Source organism: Perognathus longimembris, chromosome 15, assembly GCF_023159225.1.
Source record: "Perognathus longimembris pacificus isolate PPM17 chromosome 15, ASM2315922v1, whole genome shotgun sequence".
Lineage (NCBI taxonomy): Eukaryota > Metazoa > Chordata > Mammalia > Rodentia > Heteromyidae > Perognathus > Perognathus longimembris.
In genome coordinates, this window is record NC_063175.1 from 12280085 (window position 1) to 12302359 (window position 22275).

The 22275-nt window shown below is 40.2% G+C and overlaps 1 protein-coding gene, 1 long non-coding RNA gene, 1 other non-coding gene and 1 pseudogene across 4 annotated transcripts in view; 1 reads left to right on the top strand and 3 right to left on the bottom strand.

Moving 5' to 3' along the window:
* The window catches only part of LOC125363884, a 29922-nt gene extending 27114 nt beyond the window's left edge, over nt 1-2808 (bottom strand). Inside the window, exon 1 of the long non-coding RNA XR_007213374.1 lies at nt 2066-2808. This is a non-coding gene — a long non-coding RNA (uncharacterized LOC125363884). The remainder of the gene's footprint in view (nt 1-2065) is intronic.
* Nucleotides 1-22275, top strand: part of Magi3 (membrane associated guanylate kinase, WW and PDZ domain containing 3) — a 194388-nt gene that overhangs the window by 2645 nt on the left and 169468 nt on the right. The gene's annotated exons all lie outside the window — the stretch shown is intronic.
* Nucleotides 4016-4659, bottom strand: LOC125363883 (annotated as a pseudogene).
* LOC125364313 lies at nt 13537-13643 on the bottom strand. Its single transcript, XR_007213474.1, has one exon. It is a non-coding gene; the product is annotated as a U6 spliceosomal RNA (small nuclear RNA).

Here is a 22275-nt window from a genome sequence, read left to right on the forward strand (position 1 = left end):
TAAAATTTAAGACAACATGTCAAACATTAGAGTATGTGCAGTAGTTGGAACTATGTGAAATAAATAAATAAATATGTAGCCAAGACTGTAGTTGCATTTTATAGTAAAATTTTGCCCTCTTGGCAACCAAAGATACTGTCCTACTTTTAATAGGACAAAGGGAATAATTTACATTAAAGAGTGCATTTTGTAATAATGAATAATAGATCGGAACACTCACTTTTTTGTGTGTATTGGTATATGAATTCAGGGCTTTTCTCTTACTTGGTAGCTGTTCCACCACTGGAACCACACCCCCAGCTCTCTTTTGTTTTTACTTGAATTTGGTGATTCTTTAAAGATGTACTCTGCATCAGTAATTTCTAATGGATACACACACATCTTTATATATATGTATATATATGTCATTTGAGATTACAACTCTTGATTCTAAGCAAGTTGTAATTTACAATGTTTAATATCTCATGTTACGTATTATATTAAATGGCATTGCTTAAGAGCAACATTTGTACTACAGTAGGAAGATTTTATTTCAGGTTTTGCACAAGGATTTAAATATTAGAAATTAAGAATTTAAGAGTGAAAGAATATGTCCCAGCCATTCCAGGGGACCTTGTGGAGATAGTCACAGGCAGGAGAAGTTGTTGTTTTTTTGGGGGGGGGGGCATTGCTGGGGCTTGAACTCAGGGCCTGAGCACTGTCCCTGGCTTCTTTTTGCTCAAGGCTAGCACTCTACCTCTTGAGCCACAGCACTACTTCTGGCTTTTCCTATATATGTGGTGCTGAGGAATCAAACCCAGGGCCTCATGGATATGAGGCTGCACTCTACCACTAGGCCTTATTCCCAGCCCAAGAAGGTTTATAAGGAGGTTTATTAGCCGGAGAGGGGGCAATATGGTGTCTGCCCTCAGTACCTTATCCAAGTGGTACCTTATATAGCTCTGGGGCTAAAGGGGAAGTTGGTAGGTCTGAATGGGGAGTGGGGAGTGGGTGTGCCTATTACAGGTCTAGGGCAGGGAGTCTAGGTAAGGGTGGATCTGGGGGCTAATGGGAGGAGGTGAGGAGCTGGGGGGGGGAATGCTAACAAAGAGGCTGTTTGTAGAAACTGCGTTTGATTAAAAGCAACGTGTTACTTCTAGTGGAGCTAAAGAATCTACTCTTGTAATTCATTTAGAAAACGATGAAAATACGGATTTTAAGAAGAAACTTGTTCTGTTCATTTTTTTCTTTTTTTGTCAAAACTGTAAAAGATAGAATTTTCAGTTTAATAAGGTATTATAAATCATGCTTTCTTAACTAATGACTTTGTTAAACTTTATTTTCATAACATGTCATTTTGAAACTAGCACAATTTAGGAGGAAAACTTAACCATTTCTGTAAGAGGTAATGCTAATGATTTTATATTGTCTTCTTCCCAGACTCTGGTAGAAGGATGGGCTGGGCTTAGGCTGCAGCTACTCCCCCTTCCCTCCTCTTCCAGCCCCCCTTCGGCCCATCCTGACCTCCTAAGGGAATCCTGCCCAAGCCAGTAGTACCCCATGACTTTCTGGCAAGAGTTGCCTTCAGCTTTGACTTAAAGCAATTTTTCCCCCTTTTGTTGTAATCTTTAATGGATCATTAAAAATAGCTCTCTGAAACTTGGTTCCTATTTGAAGCTTTTCCTGAGAGATTTGGGGAAGTTTATTGTTGTAGCACTAATGTAATGCTTTTAGGATAATCTTTAGGTCTGCCAATAGCTTGACCCATTTAATCACTTGAATCTTAATTGTGACACGGTGCTGTTCTTTTTTTCTTTTTCATTTTCTTTTTTGTGCAAAGAAGAATGCTGTCAATTGAATTTGAACTTCCTGTTTTCCTAGTAGTAAAGTTGAACTTTAGACCTCTGGTGAGATACTTTTGTGATGTATGTGTGTTTCTTTGATTTTTACTTCAGAGTTTATTCTTATGTTTCTTTCATTTTATTTCACAGTATATTAAGTAACTCCTATTCTGATAAATGAGACAGTTAATTTTCTTCTAAAGCTTGCTAGTTTATGAATGTCTAGTCTTAGAGTATATATTCACTTCTTAATATACATTTCAACACATATTTCAGCAGTTGTAAGTTGTATGACTTTTGTACCAGTTAAAGATTAAGTACTGTTCTAGTCTTAAGTGCATGAAGCCATTACCTGCTGCCTGTTTACTTTGCATCAACAGCCCCAAGCCTAGTACTCTATCTAGGGGTGAAAATCGCCGGGAACAGTGGTACAGTTTGTTTTAAGTAACATCTAATTTGAAACAGAGCTTGCCTATTGTTAATTAAATATGGGTAGAAGTGTTCACTGTGAACTCTGGGACATCGAGAGTCTAGGGGAATTTTGTTTAAAAGAAATCATTCCTAGAAACACATTAATACATTCCCCTTTGGTTAAAAAAAACCACACCTTACCAGATGCTTTTAAATAAGGCATGTTTATGATATGCAAGCAATGAAAACTGCTTTTTCACCTCTTGGATCTTTTTGTTATGTTTTTGGTTTAGTGAATAATTCAGAGTTTCCACAGGTTTTGTTTATATGTTTGTAAAATCTGAAGAAGAGAAGAGTAGGAGAAATGAGAGTTAATTGCTAGTGAATTCCTAAGCTTGCAATGCTAGGAGTTATTGGATACATTTTTTAAAATTAAAATACTTGTCTTTTTTTTTTTTTTTTAAAGAACCAGAACCAGAGATTGGGCAGGGCCAGCCCCTTTAGGGATGATAGCATGAAAGTTTAAAATCTTTAAATGAAACTTCACTGCTTTTCTAAATTTTTGTAATACATTTTGTTATTTTTGTTCTAAAGTTCTTTTTTTTTTTTTTGGCCAGTCCTGGGCCTTGGACTCAGGGCCTGAGCACTGTGTCTGGCTTCTTTTTGCTCAAGGCTAGCACTCTGCCACTTGAGCCACAGCGCCGCTTCTGGCCATTTTCTGTATATGTGGTGCTGGGGAATCGAACCTAGGGCCTCGTGTATCGGAGGCAGGCACTCTTGCCACTAGGCTATATCCCCAGCCCCTCTAAAGTTCTTAAATAACTTTGTGGTTCAGGTTCAGAATTCTATTCATGGGCTGGGAATATGGCCTAGTGGCAAGAGTGCTTGCCTCGTATACATGAAGCCCTGGGTTCGATTCCCCAGTACCACATATATAGAAAATGGCCAGAAGTGGCGCTGTGGCTCAAGTGGCAGAGTGCTAGCCTTGAGCAAAAAGAAGCCAGGGACAGTGCTCAGGCCCTGAGTCCAAGGCCCAGGACTGGCAAAACAAAAACAAAACAAAACAGAACAGAATTCTATTCATGACACCTCTGGTCCATGTGGTAACAGACTTGTAGGAGGGAGCACAACTGAGCTGGTTAGATTTAATGACATATATCATTAATATCTTTGTGCTTAACTTTTTTTGGGTATCATTCTGTAGAGTTCTATGTCTAGATATCTCATAGATATCTCAAATACATTTAATTTTGTTCTCTTTTCTAGTATATAATTTCAGTTGTTTTATTGATCTTCTCCTTACATTTAGACTTCTTATGGCTTAATCTGCCAAATTTTACTTATATTGAAGGTTTGTTGTTGTTGTAGCTGTTGGGTGCTGATATTTTAACTCAGAGCCTTGGTGCTTCCCTGAACTTTTTAGCTCAAGGCTAGCACTCTACCACTTGAACCATAGCTCCAATTCTGGCTGCTTCTTTTTTTTCCTGGTTAATTGGAAATAAGAGTCTCAAAGAGTCTACTCATGTTGGCTTCAGACTGTGATTCTTAGATCTCAGCTTTCTGAGTAGCTAAGATTACAGGCTTGAGTCACCACCACCCAGCTGTTGAAGTTTTTTTTTTTTGCCAGCCTAAGACTTGAACTCAGGGCCTGGGCACTGTCCCTGAGCCTCTTTGTGCTCAAGGCTAGCACTCTACCACTTGAGCCACAGCACCACTTCCAGCTTTTTTTGAGTAGTTTATTTTTATTTATTTATTTTTTTTGCTGGAAGCACATAGTTTATTGAAGTTTCAAACAGTTGCTTATGGTAGCAGGTGAGAAGGGAGCCATAGGCTTCCATCAGACAACACAGGGTGGTGGGGAAAGGGCGGAGAAGAGGGTAGTGGGGGAAATGGGACGGGGGGTGGGGAGGGTAGGAGAGGCGCTGCGGGCAGAGGTGACCAGGGGTCCTCACTCTCCCATGCAGTAGCAAAGCCCAGGAACATCAATCTCTGCACCCACCCGGAGGCCGCAAGAACATTGAGGAAGGACCAGGGGTCTGCAGACATTTCAGTCCTTCCTGTCATCAAGCGTATGGGGAGGGGCAGGGCCGAGGGCCCTGAGCTCTGCCTTCAGGACACCCTAGTCCTGGGCCAAGGCAGCTTTGATGGAGGCCAACAGCCTCAGAAACTTCACCTCGGTGTCCACGTAGCCATCACCTCCCTTCTTGGAGTGAACCAACTTCCCGGCTACCATGACCTCGAAGAAGCCAGTGACCTGCGGTGTGCCCTCACCACAGATGTCCAGGCACCCGGGGAACTCATCTTCCAATTTCTTCTTGAGCTGGAGATACTTGGGCTTGTAGCCTCAAGCACCACAGTACACGACCCGTATGGCCAGGACCATGGCTGGGGACCACAGCGACCGCCGGAGATGACGCCCGACCACGTGACGCTCTGGGAACGCGCCTTTTGAGTAGTTTATTAGAGATAAGAATCTCAACAGACTTTTCTGCTCGGGCTAGTTTGGATCTTTGATCCTCATATGTTAGCCTCCTGAGTGTAAGTTATCAAAATAGGTAGCCGATAAAGGAGAACAGGAGAAAGCCACATGCTATTCAGGCTGGAGAGAAAGTTTATTACCCTATAGCTGGCTCGTGGCCGAGATGTCTTATCTAGGGCTGGGGCAGGAGGGTGTGGCCAGGTGGATTAGGATGTGACCTCAGGGAAGGGGGAAGTAACTGCTTCCAAGTCTGCTGGTAACTCAGGTAACTGGGTGGAGAATTAACCTGGTGGGGGTCATCTGCTGGGAGCCCCATACTTGAGGACCTTACACTGGGCTAGGATTACAGGCAGGAGCCATCAGGCCTGGCTATAGAAGTATTTTTAAAAATTACAGGCTCAATGGGCTGGGAATAGTGGCTTAGTGGTAGCCTAGCATGCATGAAGCCCTGGGTTCGATTCTGCAGCACCACATAAACAGAAAAAGCCAGAAGTGAAGAAGCCAGAAGTGGCCTTGTGGCTCAAGAAGTTGAGTGCTAGCTTTGAGCAAAAAGAAGCCAGGAACAGTGCTCAGGCCCTAAGTCCTAAGCCCCCAGGACTGGCAAAATTAATGAAAAAAATTACAGACTCAGGTCTGTAATTCTAACTACTCAAGAGGTTTAGATCTAAGGATCATGCTTCAAAGCCAGCCTGGGCAGAAAAGTCCATGAGACACTTATCTCTAATTAACTACTCAGAAAAAGCCGGACATAGGGCTGTGGCTCAAGTGGTAGAGTACTAGCTTTGAGCACAGAGAGGCTCAGGGACAGTGCCCAGGCCCTGAGGTTCAAGCCCCAGGACTGGCCAAAAAAACCCCAACAACAAAAATGAAAAAACCCACAATAATTTCTTGTGATTTTCATCTAATAAACACATATTTGGTCTTTTCAATTTTCATATCTTTTCATTTTATTGAAATTACTACTAAAACTGATTTCATGGAACACAGTGCTGTGTTTCTGGGGAATGTAGTCTTGGGGTGATCTTTATAAACTTCTTGTTAAGAGAAAGTCTATTGCTTCTTAAAAATCTGCTTGGTAGTTTATGTAAATCAATGGTATGACAAAGGCTGTAAATTTGCCACAGGTGCTAAGTTTTTTCATAGCTTTTCAGTAGCTTGGAGAACAGACTTGCTTGTGAAGGAAGAGGCAAATCCACTCATTGCTTTTCTGGTCCTTGAAGAACAAATATTATTCAGAATGCTTTCTGTGAACAAGTGCATATTTGACTCTTACAGAGAAAATGCCGAGTTCTACTACTGGAACACATTTCTCAACCAACAGTTAGTGTGCTGTGTGCACTACAGTGTGTACTTCAGTGTGCTGTGTCAAAGTGAGGCAGAAGTGGTCTGGCTTCAAGAATCACAGAGCTTGGTGGGCTCAGTGACTCACTGGTAAGGAATTCCTACACATGGAGGGAGGGTTTAACTTTGCCCACTTTCTCCCTCTATTTAAACCTCTCTAGATAAGTTTTACCATCAATTTCTGTGAAGATTGGCCCAACTGATTATCTGTGTAGCATGACATTCCAAAAATGCTGGTGAGCTGGTATAGGAGGCTGAGGTGAGAGGATGGTGAGTCTGCGGCCACCCAGGGCTACATACCAAGACCTTCCGGCCTGCTGGCCAGCGGGCCTTTTCTGCCTGCCTCTTTGCACGCCTCTCTCTCTCTCTCTCTCTCTCTCTCTCTCTCTCTCTCTCTCTCTCTCTCTCTCTCTCTCCCCCTCTCCCTCTCCCTCCCTCCCTCCCTCCCTCCCTCCCTCCCTCCCTCCCTCCCTCCCTCCCTCCTTCTCCTTCTGCCTTTCTTCCTTTCTTTTCCTTTTTTTGTATGCTGGCCCTGGGGTTGAACTCAGGCCCCGAGCACTGTCCCAGAGCTTTTCTGTTCAAGGCTGGTGCTCTACCTACCACTCGATTCCCCCACCCCCACCCCATTCTGACTTAATGGATGTTTGTTGGGAGAGAAGAGTTTCTTGGACTTCCCTGCCTGGGCTGGCTTCGAACTGAGATCCTCAGGTCTCAGACTCCTGAGCAGCTGGAATTACGAGGTGTGAGCCACCAGTACCCAGTGACATTGCCTCAATTTAAAAAAGAGAGGAGAGAGAGAGAGAAGGGGAGAGGGGAAAAGAGGGAAAGTGAGAGAGAGGTGGTATGTAGCAAGGTGGTATCTTAGCAAGGATTTTAGTTCCTCAGTTACTACAAAAAAAGGGAAATGAAATTATAAACAAAATTAACTTTAAAAAAGCCCGATGCTGACCTTAAAATAGGTAAGATGAGTCTTCTCTGCCACCAGTGTTGGAATAATCCACTATTTTGGTTGAATGCTAGATGAGGTAATTTTCTTATGTGTGTGTGTGCGCGCGTGTGTGAGTGTGTGTATAGATTACCAAAACCATTAATCTTTTAAGTCTAAGAAATTATTCCTAGCACTTGTAAATAGTGAATTTGTGAAAGTTGAGTATGTACATGATGTAAGAGAAAAGTCTCATTCTTATCTATATATTTGATAGGGTCTCTACTACCTGTCCTTTATTTTCTGACTTGGCTAGTTAGAGAGGGAATTGTGAAGAACTGGTCTTGTCTTTGAAAGATGGACAGTTTTTTTTTTTCCAGTCCTGGCTCTTGAACTCAGGACCTGAGCACTCTCCCTGGCTTCTTTTTGCTCAAGGCTAGCACTCTACCACTTGACCCACAGCGCCCCTTCTGGCTTTTTCTTTGAACCCAGGGCTTCATGTATACAAGGCAAGCACTCTACCATTAGGCCATATTCCCAGCCCAAGATGGACCGGTTTTGATTGAGTAGAACTGTGATGTTTTCATTAGGTAGATGAGAAGTAGAAGAGAAGAAAAACAGGATAGGATGTTCAGTACAAAACATTGTATAAGGTATTCCATCTCATTGGTTTCTATGTATGTGTATTTTTAAAAAACTTGTAACAAAATCCACATTATTAAATAATTAGAAAATAGAAAGGAGTCATAATTGCTTAAATGTGTAGATAGCTCTGTTATGAATTATCTCTTACTTAAAAAATTGAACATAAAATGTGTTTTTTCCTGGCAATAATATTGGCAAATGTCTTAATGTTTTTTACTGCCTTTAGCTGCATTCAACTCATAACGTAAATATTTTTATTTAACCCATAATATAGCTGATCTTATATTATCATTAGTACCACTTTTTATGGTTAATGGGCTTACTAGGGTTGCTTTGGAAGCCTAGCCAATTTTATAGGAAAAAAGCAAATTGCTAGAGTAGTAAAAAGGAAACTGAAAACATACTTCTACTCTAACCTGGCTAAGTCACAGCTAAGTGTCATCATTTTATGTTTCCCTCCCACCGTAGTAGTTTGATCCTGACACAGCCACTAACAGTGGCTCTGAGGAGTAAGTCTCCCACCATTTCAGTCATCCATAACAGGGGAATGCGGACTGCATTTTTGGGACTGTAATTTGACTTATGACACATCTAAATACTGGAGAAATGACTGTGTTACAGATTTTTTAACACATACCAGAAATAAAGTTTGGGAAGAAATAAAAGAAAGTAACCTTCCTGCCACAATTGATTTGCTTTCTACATTTGATGTTTAGTTTTTGGCTTTTTTTTTGCCAGTCCTGGGCCTTGGACTAAGGGCTTGAGCACTGTCCCTGGCTTCTTTTTGCTCAAGGCTAGCACTCTGCCACTTGAGCCACAGCGCCATTTCTGGCTGTTTTCTATATATGTGGTGCTGGGGAATTGAACCCAGAGCTTCATGTATATGAGGCAAGCACTCTTGCCACTAGGCCATATTCCCAGCCCCTTAGGTTTTTTTTTTTTTTTTATGTTATGTAATGGGAAGTAATTGAAAAGAAATCTAGAGTCTATTTTATCTTTCTTATTGTCCAGGCTATGGGCCATGAACAGTAACTGTTCTGCATAAAATTTTCTGGCATTTTAGACTCATTGCTATGTTGATTTTCTCTGTGTATGCATAACTTTTAAACAATTGTTTTTCTTGAGTCAAGAACATATGTAAGGGGTTATACTGTATCTTGTTGTTTTGATTGGCAATTACATATGACTAAAACATTAAAATTTACTATCCATGTTGACATGTAGCACAAGTAGCTTTTAAAAATTGAGATGTTGATACCTTGATACTTACAGCTTAGACATACTGCTTATAACGTTTTTATCTTTTAAAAACATCAAATGAAATTCTCTAAGTCAGTGCCGCTTGTTCTTGGGTAGATGGAATAGTTTGGAGGATTATTTAATAGTTTGGAGGATTATTACTACTGGGGTAGTGAGAGAATGATTATCAGTTTAGTTAAATAATGAAGTTTTTAGATTTAATATTATGTTATTTTGGAAATTCTTTTTTTTTTGGCCAGTCCTGGGCCTTGGACTCAGGGCCTGAGCACTGTCCCTGGCTTCCTTTTGCTCAAGACTAGCACTCTGCCACTTGAGCCACAGCACCACGTCTGGCCATTTTCTGTATATGTGGTGCTGGGGAATCGAACCCAGGGCCTCATGTATACGAGGCAAGCTCTCTTGCCACTAGGCCATATCCCCAGCCCATTTTGGAAATTCTTAACTAATTGCTTCCTAAGGTATTTTGCTTTTTTACTGATTTAAATTGAGACTTCATCATTACTATATTATTCCTAAGGGCACCCTAATAATACCTTTAACTATGATCTCGGAAATTTTACATAAAGGAACTACCTTACTGATTCTTAACTATGAAATGCTATTTAAGTGGGGTATAATGTGGTATGTGTTTAACTATTTTAAAAAGTTATTTGGTAGACATTGCAGGATAAAATACAACCCTCTTTGTTATGTTACATACTTATTTTTCTACTTCCACTGGGGAAACAGAGGTATTCCAACAGGGTAGGGGTAGAAACTGAAGAGATGGATAGATGCTCTGTTATTTCACCCTGTTTTGTATTTTAATTACTGTAGTATTATCTTTAGCTTTGGGACTATAAAACAACTTTACATATTTAGTGTAAATATTATTATTAATATTATTATTAGTTTAGTGTCTGTCTGGGAGGGGCTTAAACTCAGGGCCTGGGCTTTTTCACTCAAGACTAGTACTCTGCCACTTGAGCCACAGCTCCACTTGTGGCTTTTTTCCCTCCGCTCTAGTCAATAGAGAAAAGTCACCTGGTCTTCCTTCCTGGGCTGGTTTCAAACCTCAATCCTCAGATTTCAGCCTCCCGAGTAGCTAGAATTACAGGCATAATGATGGTGAGGATTTTTGAGGCAGAGTGTCTTGGAACTGTGACCTCCTACCTCAACCTCCCATATGCTAGGATTACATTATATGTCACCATTCCCAGCTAAAAATAATTTTAATATTCACTTTTGTTTTAAAGATAACATGCACAGTAGGTGTTTTGCCCAGGCTTATCTAATAGTTGTATCTTTAATGAATACTAAATATTTGTAGGTTATTGGAAAATATACAGTTATTGTAAATAAAAGTATAAATCCATGGGATTGGCTGTGATTTTATAATAATAATAATAATAATAATATAGAGCCAAGGGTGGTGAACATATCTGTAATCCCAGCACTCCATAGATTGAGGCAGAAGGATTGAGAGTTTGAGAGCAGCTTGGAATATATAGTTGAGCTCCTGGCCAGTCTGGGCTACATAGAGAGGTTTTTGTCTCAAAATACCAACCAATGAGAGGGAGAGAGGAGAGAGAGAAAGACTGAGAGAGAGGAGAGAGAGAAAGACAGAGAGAGAGGTAGAGAGAGAGACAGAGAGAGAGAGATAAAGAAGAGAAGAGAAGCTGGGATTGTGGCTTAGTGGTAGAGTGCTTGCCCTAGCATGCATGAAGCCCTAGGTTCGATTCCTCAGTACCACATACACAGGAAAAGCTGAAAGTGGTGCTGTGGCTCAAGTGGTAGAGTGCTAGCCTTGAGCAAAAGAAGCCCAGGGACAGCGCCCAGGCCCAGAGTTCAGGCCCCAGGACTGGCAAAAATACAAAAAAAGAAAGAAAAGAAGAGGGGGGAGGGGAAGGAGAGGGAAGAGAGAAGAAGGGAGAGGAGAATAAATTATGTAAGAGATTTGGTATTTTTTACATTAATTTATACCTCCCAAGAATGTATTTTGATCACATTTGAAAATTACCGCCAAGAAGCCTGTTAATGAGTAGAGTAGTCTGATATTAATTCTGTGTATTAAGTCATGAAATCTGTTGAATAAAATATTTTTCCTTTTCTTTGCTCACAGCACTGTATCTTAACCCATCTCAGTAGCTTTTGTCAGAAAACTTTGTCAAAATATTGTTAATTTTAGCTAAGGATTCTATTATTCACTAATTTTAGTATTTGATTTAGGAAGGAATGTACCTGCTAATGAAAATTTTACCTTCCTCCAAATGCAGAGTTAGGCTTGCTAACAAGCTACCTTCCAATGTAATGCTGAAGGATGAACTGACACCTCCGTGTTCCTTTGGTGACATCCCGAGTCCAGACCATCTTACTCTAAGAATCCAGTAAGAATGTTCTACTGTAGGATCTTGTCATGGTATCCTAGCTGTCATTTACTGAGTAACAACCATGTGTAGACAGATTCTACCCATCTCACTTTGTTTATGAGGACATATGCTGGCATTCACATCTTCCTGAGAGAAGTTTTTAGTCAGATGTTATCTCCCTTTATACATGAAGGAACTGAGGTTCAGAGAGATGAAGAACACAACTGAGTCACACAGCAAGGGGCTGCAAACACAGGCAACATTAGGTCCTTTTCATTTTCTGGCTTAAATATTAGTGTGCCTGAAAAATGTTCCTTTCTTTTATAAAAGGAAAAAAACCTTACAATCCTGAATTGTGTGAGTGGGTGTTAAATACAGCAAAACATTGGGCAAGAACTTAAAACACTAAAAACGCTTCATTGTTTGTTTCTGTTTTTAAGCAAAGTTTGTGGTGATAATAGTTAATCTATTCAGCTAAACTACATGATAAAATAGTTATTCACAAGAATTATTAATCAAGGGGAAAGTTATCCTTAGTCTTGTTGTAAGAGAATAGTTTCAGCAGTTAAATCTAAGAGCCTTGCTACTTTGAGGATGAATATACTTGGGAAGGTTGCATACTCAGTATTGGAAATAATACCTTGTTCTCATGTATCCTGGCGTCTTGCTGTGTAATTTACTCACCAGGAAGGGGTTGTGTTAGCACACTTACCCTGAGACAGGTAGCTGAGAAAATGTTCTAGTGCATATAAGAAAGAATGTGTAAGTATGTAGTCTCTTTTCAAAGTATATTTTGCTTAAATACAATATAGCCAAGTTAGGTAGAAGAAGAACTCAATGTATTCAAGCAGACTTGTCTCCCTGCACGCTTCAAGTACTGTACACTAAGTAGAGGCTTTGAAGAGGCAGTTCAGAACATGAGTGGGGTGTTGCCACTTCTTCCACTTTAAGTGTTTGTGCTGTTACATTTTCTGCTTGGGCTTAAAGTCAGTCATTCAGCTGGAAAGAACCGTGACAACCCAGTCAGCACCCTCATCTGTAGATAGAAGTGTTGAGGCCTAATGATGAACATAGCTGGCAGATTATGGATTAGAACCCAGATCAAATGGTTACTTTCAGTGTTTTGGCTTCTGACATAAGAATGTATGTAGAAAATAGGTGAAAACAACTGAACTTTTAAACATGTTCTCTTTTTGGAATCTACATTCTTTTTATTGTCAGGATGATGTACAGAGGGGTTACAGCTACATGCTTAACATAGTGATTACATATACATTTCTTGTCATACCTGTTATCCCCTTCCTCATTTTTCTCCCTCCTTCCTTACCCCACCCCCTTGCTTTTGTAATTATTTTTTCAAAAACCAAAATATAAAATAAACAGAGGTTCTTATCCTTAATGTCCATTGTCACTCTAGTCTACAATGCTTATGTCCTCTATGATTAGTAACTGTAAAACAATTCCTTCCACATCAGGAGATATATACATATACATATACATCTCTTTTCTTTTGCTTTGGGTAATTTGTTCCTTCTTTTTCTCTAATTTCCCCCCCCCCCTCCCTGCTGCCCTTAGTTGCTTAGTTTGTTCTTCTCAGCTGTTGCAGCTGTTGGGCCCTTTGTACTATATATATATATATATATTTTCAAATTTTTATTATCAAACTGAGGTTACAGTTTCATACGTTAGGCATTGGATACATTTCTTGTACTGTTTGTTATCTTGTCCCTCATACCCCCTTCCCTCCTCCCCCTTTCCCTCCCCCCCGGAGGTGTTCAATTCACTTACACCAAACAGTTTTGCAAGTATTGCTTTTGTAGTTGTTTGTATTTTTTTACCCTGTGTCTCTCAATTTTGGTATTCCCTTTCAATTTCCTACTTCCAACACCAGTATACACTATTTCCAATATACTCAGATAAGATTACAGAGATAGTGTAGGTACAACCACAGGAAGGTGATACAAGAACATCATCAATAATAGAAGCTACAGATACACATGGGACGTTGAAAGTAGTTACAACTGTGATATAACAATTGTTTCCATAACATGGAGTTCATTTCACTTAGCATCATCTTAGGTGTTCATAAGGGTATAGCTATTGGGCCTTGTGATGCTCTGCTATGACTTGCCTAAACCTGTACTAATTATTCCCAATAAGGGAGACCATAGAGTCCATGTTTCTTTGGGTCTGGCTCACTTCACTTAGTATAATTTTTTCCAAGTCCTTCCATTTCCTTACAAATGGGACAATGTCATTCTTTCTGATAGAGGCATAAAATTCCATTGTGTATATGTACCACATTTTAAAAATATGGAACGCTTCACGAATTTGCGTGTCATTCATGCGCAGGGGCCATGCTAATCTTCTCTGTATCGTTCCAATTTTAGTATATGTGCTGCCGAAGCGAGCACCCTTTGTACTATATTTTCTCCCCAATTTTCCATTAATTCTCTGTCCTCCTTCCAGCTTCTTTCAGATGTGTACCTATGTACATCTTGTGTGAGGAAAGGGTATGGGGTCCTTTAGTTTCTCTAAGATTGATTACAAAGAAGTCGTTTGCTTCTTTATCTTTGGTGTTCTTTACAGCCTGGATATTAAATTATGCACATATGAATTTATGTACATATGAATTAATGTTTGTGTTTCACTTTTGGGTGCCTTTCTCCCAAGGCAGGCCCCCCCCCCAGCCTTTTTTTTTTTTGTCTCCATGTGAATTGGTACCTTGGGTCCTGTTTTCCTTATCATGACTCTTTGTTTTTTATTTCTAACATCCACATATCAGGGAGACCATGTGCCTTTGTTCTCTATATTCTGGGCTTGTCTCGCTCAACATTATTTGTTCAAGACCTGTCCATTTCCCTGCAAATGCCATTATTTTATCATTTCTAATTGCTGTGTAGAATTCCATTGTGTACAGGTACCACATTTTTTTGATCTATTCTTCTGTAGTGGGGCCTCTGGGTTGTTTCCATATTTTGGCTATTGTGAATTGTGCAGCGATAAACATGGATGTGCAGGTGTCTTTGTGGTATCCTGGATCCTGTTGTTCAGGATAGATGTCTAGAAGTGGTATGGTTGGGTCATAGGGTAGGTCTGTGCTAAGTTTTTTGAGGAACCTCCATACTGTTCTCCAGAGTGGTTGTACTAGTTTACACTCCCACTAGCAGTGCAGAAGGGTTCCTCTTTCTCCGCATCCCCTCCAGCATTTGTTGTTGCCTGAGTTCAGAGTATAGGCCATTCTAACTGGGGTAAGGTGGTATCTCAGGGTTGTTTTATTTGCATTTCCTTTACTTCCAGGGATGTTGAACATTTCCTCATATGTTTCTTTGCCATTTTTAGTTCTTCTGTGAAGTCTCTCTTTAGCTCCCATGCCCATTTAATAATTGGTTTACCAGGTTTGGAAGGGACTGATATTAGGCCTTTGTCTGTTGCTTTGCTGGTGAAGATCTTTTCCCAAAGGGTTGGCTGTCTTTCTAGTTTAGTGGCTACATCTTTAGCTGTGCAGAAAATTTTTATTTTGAAGTAATCCCATTTGTTGAGTCTCTTCCCAATCTTTTGTGCCCCTGGGACTATATTCAGGACGTTCCTGCTTATGCCTATAAGTTCTAGTGTCCCTCCTACTCTGTCCTTCAGGTCTGATGTTGAGGTCTTTAATCCATTTCGTGTTGATCTTAGTGCATGGTGATAGGCTAGGGTCCACTTTGAGTTTTCTGCATGTGGCTGCCCAGTTTTCCCAGCACCAGTAGTTGAAGAGGCTATGTAACCCATTGTATGTCCTTGACTCCTTTGTCAAATATCAGCTGACTGTAAGTATTTGGTTTTTATTTCTGGGTCTTCTACCCTGTTGCATTGATCTTGTTTTGGTGCTAGTACCAGGCTGTTTTTGTTATGATGGCTCTGTAATAGAGCTTGAAGTCTGGCATTATGATACCTCCTGTGCTGCTGCTTTTGCCTAGAATTGCTTTGGCTATTCTAGGTCTTTTGTTGCTCCGTATGAATTTTTGGATTGTTTTCTCTATTTCAGTAGAGTGTAGCTGGAACTTTGATGGGGACTGCGTTGAATTTATTTAACATTTTTGGAAATATGGCCATTTTCACTATGTTGATTCTGCCTATCCATGTGCATGGAAGGTCTTTCCATTTCCTGGACTCTACATTCTTTTAGAAAGAAGTGTTATATGCTAGACTCAACTTGCCAGGCTCAGCATGCAGTGTGCTGAGAGGCAGTGGTAACCCAGGGGTTGGAGCCCATGACATTTTCATGGTATTTTTAGCTTTCCATAATGCTATAGCTTATGGCTAAGGTTTTATTTATTTATTTTTTTATGGCTAAGGTTTTAAACAGTCACAAAATGGTTAGCTTAGTCTGACAGTTAAATATGTACATATTTATTTTTGTTGGACTTTAAGAACTATTTTCCCAACTCTTCCCAACATTTTCAGTAGAATCCGTCTGAGTAGTTGCTGCTGTACTGTAAGTTGACTTCGAAGGCTGTTTTTTGCTTCCAAGCCTGAACTGGAGTCAGCTGTACTTATTATTTTATTGTATGTATGTATGTATTTGCCATTGTTAGGGGGATAGCTTAGAGAGTTAAGTTTTAGGACTGAAGATGTTCAAGGATGTTGTAGATGAATTGTGGGGCTTCTGGCTCAAGGAATCTCAAATGTGCCTGGCTGTAGTGGGGGTTGATGTGGCTGAAACGAGGGACTGTGCTCTTGCAGATAGATAGGTAGATGATTCAGGTCCTGGAGGTCTGGCCACTGTGGAGATTACAGTACTCAGGTGTGTGAGGCAGAGCTGAGGATGGATTGGAGTAAGATGTATGAAGTGGACATTTTGGGAAGCTGGTGTTCATTAGGTAAGACTAATAGGAATGATGAGTCTTGCTTGGCGTCCCGTATGTGAAGGAGCAACATGAGTGTGCACATGAGGAAATCTTACCATAATCACTCAAACATGTATTGGTTTGCAGTATCAGTAGGTTCAGAACAGGAAACAAAGGATTTAAGGAGGGAATTCGTTGTGTAGGTAATCTGAAAGGGCAGGGGTTGAGCTCTGGGCTGAGCCTCAGGTAATGATTTCCAGGACAGTTTGAAATGATCTGCCATAGGAGTTGCCACTTGTGCCGCAGTCAGGCAAGTGGCAATGAGGAGGCTGTCTGTGAAATGGTGGCAAGGATACCACCAGAGCTATGATCGAGGGTGCTGCAGCCGACACTGTTGCCATCTTGATTTCGTGAAATGGAAGGCAGCATCTAGCCTCTGCTGTGGCAGTGTTTCCTTGATGCCTGCAAACTGATTGACATTGGCATGCTTAATCTGGCCACTGCTGCTGCTTCTGCTTGTCTGTGCAATTAATTAGAAAATGATTAGTTTTCAGTATTTATGACCTTTGTTCTTAGTGTAATGTATTTATCATATTATACAACTTAGTCCTTAAGAGTGACTATATTTAACAACTTACAGCCCCCTAAAAATTTAGCAACTGTTCTTGCAAAAGGGAATATCAGCTGGGGTTTATTGCTCTTTAACTTCTAAGTTAAAGCTCCTCATTCTAAGTGGAAAGTCTCTTTTTGCCTTAGTTCAACGCTTAAGTCCGGACACTGACACTTTCCTGACCTTTTTTATCTGCTGACAACAACTCAGTCACAGATGGTGGGCTCTGCCTCACTTCTGTCTTTTCTGTCTTGTGTCTGTCATTCAGTTTGGAGTTGTGGAATCGTTTGCACCAGATGACTAGCTGTAAAAGAGTCTGGAAGATGGAGTTTGGTTTTCCAGCTTGTGTATTTCAGGAAGGCATATCACAAGGAGGTGTATGTGGAATGCTAGACAATCCTTTCCCACATAGTCATTTTGAGCATAGTATTTTAATCATAATTTGTTCTCGATAACTCATTGTTATTTCTGAGATTTTTTTTTTTTTTTTTTTTTGGCCAGTCCTGGGCCTTGGACTCAGGGCCTGAGCACTGTCCCTGGCTTCTTTTTGCTCAAGGCTAGCACTCTACCACTTGAGCCACAGTGCCACTTCTGGCCATTTTTTATATATGTGGTGCTGGGGAATCGAACCCTGGGCTTCATGCATATGAGGCAAGCACTCTTGCCACTAGGCCATATTCCCAGCCCGGGAATTTTTTTTTTTTCTTTTTTCTTTTTTTTTTTTTTTGCCAGTCCTGGGCTTTGGACTCAGGGCCTGAGCGCTGTCCCTGGCTTCTTTTTGCTTAAGGCTAGCACTCTGCCACTTGAGCCACAGTGCCACTTCTGGCCATTTTCTGATATGTGGCGCTGGGGAATCGAACCCAGGGCTTCAAGTATACAAGGCCAGCGCTCTTGCCACTAGGCCATATCCCCAGCTCCGGGAATTTTCTTTTTGAAGTGGTCAGGAGTTGTAACAATGATGGAGCTAGTGGATTTTAACATTTGCAATGACCTGTGTTGAGCTTTTTTTTGACCTACATGCCATACTTGCTCCTAGCATCTGCAGTGGCCTGTGTTTGAGGTTAGCTTTGTTTGACCTGCCTGCTGCACCTGCTGCTGCACCATCTATCTTTTAAAGCATTTGATCCCAACTTCCCCACCATGCCACAGGCATCCAGGACAGGGAAGTCATCTTAACCAAAGCCCCCAGGTTAGCAGCTCTGTGCTTCCTGTGGCTTAAAAAGAGGAGTAGGGGCCAATAGAAATTTTTTCTGGGATGTAAATTAAGAGTAAAGAGAGGACTTCCAATTGGGAGAAAGAGCTTTAGCTGAGAGGTTTGACAGTGGTTCAAGGGAGTTGGCCATACTCTTTTACAAGACCAATTTCAACGTCTAGGAACTGACCAAGAGGCATAAAATTTCAGAAGGACAGACAGTAGTTTTTTAGATCTATTGCAGATCTTTTGGGTGAGTATAGTTAGTAATAATGCACTATGTATTTAGAAATAACAGTAAATTTCAGTTCTCCCATAAAAATGATAGGAAAACAGGTGATGGGTATGTTAATGAGCTTGATTTAATCACCATGTTTTTTCCATAAAGACTCATACCTGTAATCCTAGATTCTCAGGAGGCTAAGAGGATTGAGGTACAAACCCAATTCTGGGCTAGAGGTGGTATAGGGCCAGTCATGAACAACCAAGCTAAGTAAGCATGAGGCCCTGGGTTCAAACCTGGTGCTAGCAAAAAACCAAACAAAAACCAAAATTACCATTTTATATTCCACAATAAAATTATGATTTGTCAATCAACAAATGCATATTAATTAAAAAACCTTCATTGTTCAAGATCAGCTGTTCTGGACAAAATTGAGCAGATTAAATGAGTTTTCTTACAGTGCTGGGAATTGAAAAGGGCCTTTTACATACTAAGCATGTGTTCTGCCACTGAACTACATTCCTGGCAAAGTTTGCTTTTTTTAAATTGGGTTTAAGTTACTACATATATTTCACAGTATACATTTGAACTTTCACACATGAAAATTATTCTTCTTTATATAGCTTATGAAATTTATGAGCTTTAACAATAAAATCATTTCCTCCATTTGGGTGATATGTACATTACTTTCCTTTTGTTAACATTTGTTTCGTTTTTCACTCATTCCTTCCTTCCCATTTCTACCCATGAGTTGCTTAATTCGCTTTCATCAGTGTCTGATATAGCTGATGGTCCTTCTGCTGTGTTATTATTACTATTAATTTCTACACACTTTCCACTTGTTCTGTGTCCTCTTTTCTTTTTACTGTATTTTGATATCTTGAGACCTATTTACTTTGTTCTGTCTCTTTGCATTTTAATTCTAACACCCGCATATCAGGGAGACCATATGCCATTTGTTTCTCTGTTCTTGGCTTGTCTTACTCAACATGGTTTGTTCTAGTTCCATCCATGTTCCAGCAAGTCATTATTTTATTGTTTCTAATGGCTGTGTAAAATTCCATTGTATATAGATACCACATTTTTTGAATCCATTCCTCTGTAGAGGCGCATCTGGGTTGTTTCCATATCTTGGCTATTATGAACAGTGCAGCCAATGAACATGGAGGTGCAGGTGTCCTTGTCATATTCCTGTTGTTCAGGATAGATGCCTAGGAGTGTTATGGCTGGGTCATAGGGTATATCTATGGTTAGTTTTTTGAGGAACCTCCAGACTGCTTTCTAGAGTGGTAGTACTAGTTTACATTCCTACCCATAGTGCAGTGGGGTGCCTCTTTCTCCACATCCCTGCCAGCATTTGTTGTCTGAATTCAGAATATAGGTCATTCTTACTGGGGTATAAGTGGTTGTTTTTGGGTTTTGTTTTTTTTTGTGGCCAGTCCTGGGGCTTGAACTCAGGGCCTGAGCACTGTCCCTGGCTTCTTTTTGCTCAAGGCTAGCTAGCTCTCTGCCACTTGAGCCACAGCGCCACTTCTGGCCGTTTTCTTTTTATGTGGTGCTGGGGAATTGAACCTGGGGCTTCATGTGTAAGAGACAAGCTCTCTTGTCACTAGGCCATATCCCCAGCCCTGTTTGTTTTTAAGGAAAAAAATTCAGGAATTTTGCAAGTTGTCAAATACAACCATTATTAATGATTAAGTTGCATACAAGTATAAGTAAATGCAACCAAAGGTAATACTGAAATGTAATTCTTAACTAATTCTTTTAATTGCCTTGTACCACTGTTTGTGGTAGGAGGTCTTTGTTTCTATTATGCCTGAGGATAGAAATGCTGTGGAATGGCTTGCCACTGCATTTATCTTTCCAGCTGCTTTCATTGTTGTCTAGTTGGCTACAGAGTCATTAGCATTAACCAAGCATAATTGTTGGGGTGTGGGGAAGACCACGATCAACCGTGTGCGTACTAAAATTATAGGAGAGGAAACGGATGCATGATGGAGAGCTGAGTGCTGTTAATAGCAGAGCACCAAAAACAAAGAAGGACCACAAATGTTTCTCCAGGTGCAGTCATTCCCAATTATCATACAGTTCTTGGATTTATACCTATTACCAACTTTATTCTTTATATTCTTTATTCTCTATTCTTTTTATCTTTATAAGATGTGAGGAAAGATGTGACCTGTGTGAGAATTTGTAGCTTCTAAGCTTTGGTTGACCTGCCTGCCACACATCTGCAGTGACCTGTGTTCAAGGTTAGCTTTGTTTCTGGTGGTCTGTGTGGTCTGTATTCTCTGCCTGAGCACATTTACACTACAATAAAAATTGAAGTTGAGGATGCCTCCTGTAAACATTTTTAATATTCTGTGGTATTTTTTACCCATAAATATTATGGTAATTGTAGCCATGTGTACACATAGAGTATGTTTTTTATCCTACAGGTTCCCCAAGCTCAGCAGCTGGAGAGCAGGCATGAGAGTGGGGGTCTTTACTGTAACCTGCTGAGGTGCAGCCTGTAGGTCTGTGCCAGTCGCTTCAGAGCCTGAACCTCTCTGCAGCCTTTGATTAACTGCTCTCACTTTAGTTTTGTCTTCTCTTTACTCGGCTTCTCCCACGCTTCTCTGCTTTCTGGGGGGAGGGGGTGGGTGGGCAGGGATACACTGACTTTGCATAGCTCTTGCCAGCCAATTGCAATGTTCCTTGCTTCCCCATTGTAGATTATCAGTCTCTGGCCTCAGTTGGAAAATGTTTGTCCTGGCTGAGATACTCAGGAGCTGCTCTTTATACCCCTCACCCCATAGGTTTGTTAGCTTTTAGAAACATTTGGAAATATTCCAACTCTGGTCTCAGGGTCGATAATACAGTACTTTTTATTTGCTATTCTTGATTTAGAGGTTCATAGAAAACTATATTTAATAACTCAAAGCCCTCTTTTAAAAAGTCATTTGAAAAAAGTATAGAGCATGGAATATATACTTGTAATCTCAAAACCCAGGAAACTGGGGTAATAAGAATTCAAAGCAACTTCCCTTTCTCTCATCCTCTTTTTTCCTTCCTCTCTGTCTCCCCATGTATCCTGTGGGCTGACAGTTTGCTGTCCCCCCAATAAACTCTTCTCTGCCTGAAAAAAAAAAAAAAAAGAATGCAAAGCAACCCCAACTACATGGTAAGACATTGTCTCAAAAAAGCAATTAGATCTGGTTGAAATAGTTTCTTTATATGCAAATAGTGAGGCTGACTGAGGTTATATAAGGAGGTAAAGGAGTAAAGGATGGGGCAAATTGATTGGGATACATTTTATACATGCACATGTTACATGTACACATACACACTGTGGAAATGCCACAGTGAAACTATCTAGTAGATAATCTCTCAGGATAATTTCTTATTACTTGAAAGAGTAGAAAAGTATCTATTTGTGGCAGATTTAATCTTTTGTTACAGTGTATATGATAGTTTCACATGGAGTTTGGGTGGTCAGAGGACTTTGCTGAAAAGGGTGTGAGACTGGTTGTGTAAACCACAGTAAATGGGTTTGGATTTTATTTATTCTTATGTATTTATTTTAATTTTAATTTTTTGTATGGGCCTGCTTTTAGTAGGCCTGCTTTATACCATTGAACTACAACCCCAGTCCTAATATTATTGAAATGATGCTAAAAGTGTAATATTGGCTAATAATTGTCAGATGGATATTTCCGAAAGTGACTATGATTTGGAAGTGGGGCAAGAGTTGAAGAAGGGGGATCTTTTAGAGTAGATGACTAGTGGCAGTGAAATAACATGATTGATAGATTTGAAATATGCTTTGAAAGAGTAGCTAGCAGGATTCAGGTAAGGAAAAAGGACTTAAAGATAACATCTAGATTTTTGCTTTAGCAACTGGGTGGGAGGTGGTACCATTTCCAGGAATAGCAAAGACCTGAGGCTGCGTTATTTATTTTTAGGGTTTGATAGAATTATATCCACCACCTAGGATATTTTCCTAACTTTTAAATTTTGCTTGCTTTATTATACTACTACATCCATTTAGTCTTACTTTTTAAAAATGAATTTCAAAGTAAAGTATAGCCCTCAGTGCATCTTTCTAAGGAAGATTTAAAAAAAAATTGTTGTTGTTGTTATAACAAGGGCTTAAAAAAAAATCTTTCCATTTTGTTACTGAGGATTGAACCCAGGATGTTGCACTTGTTAG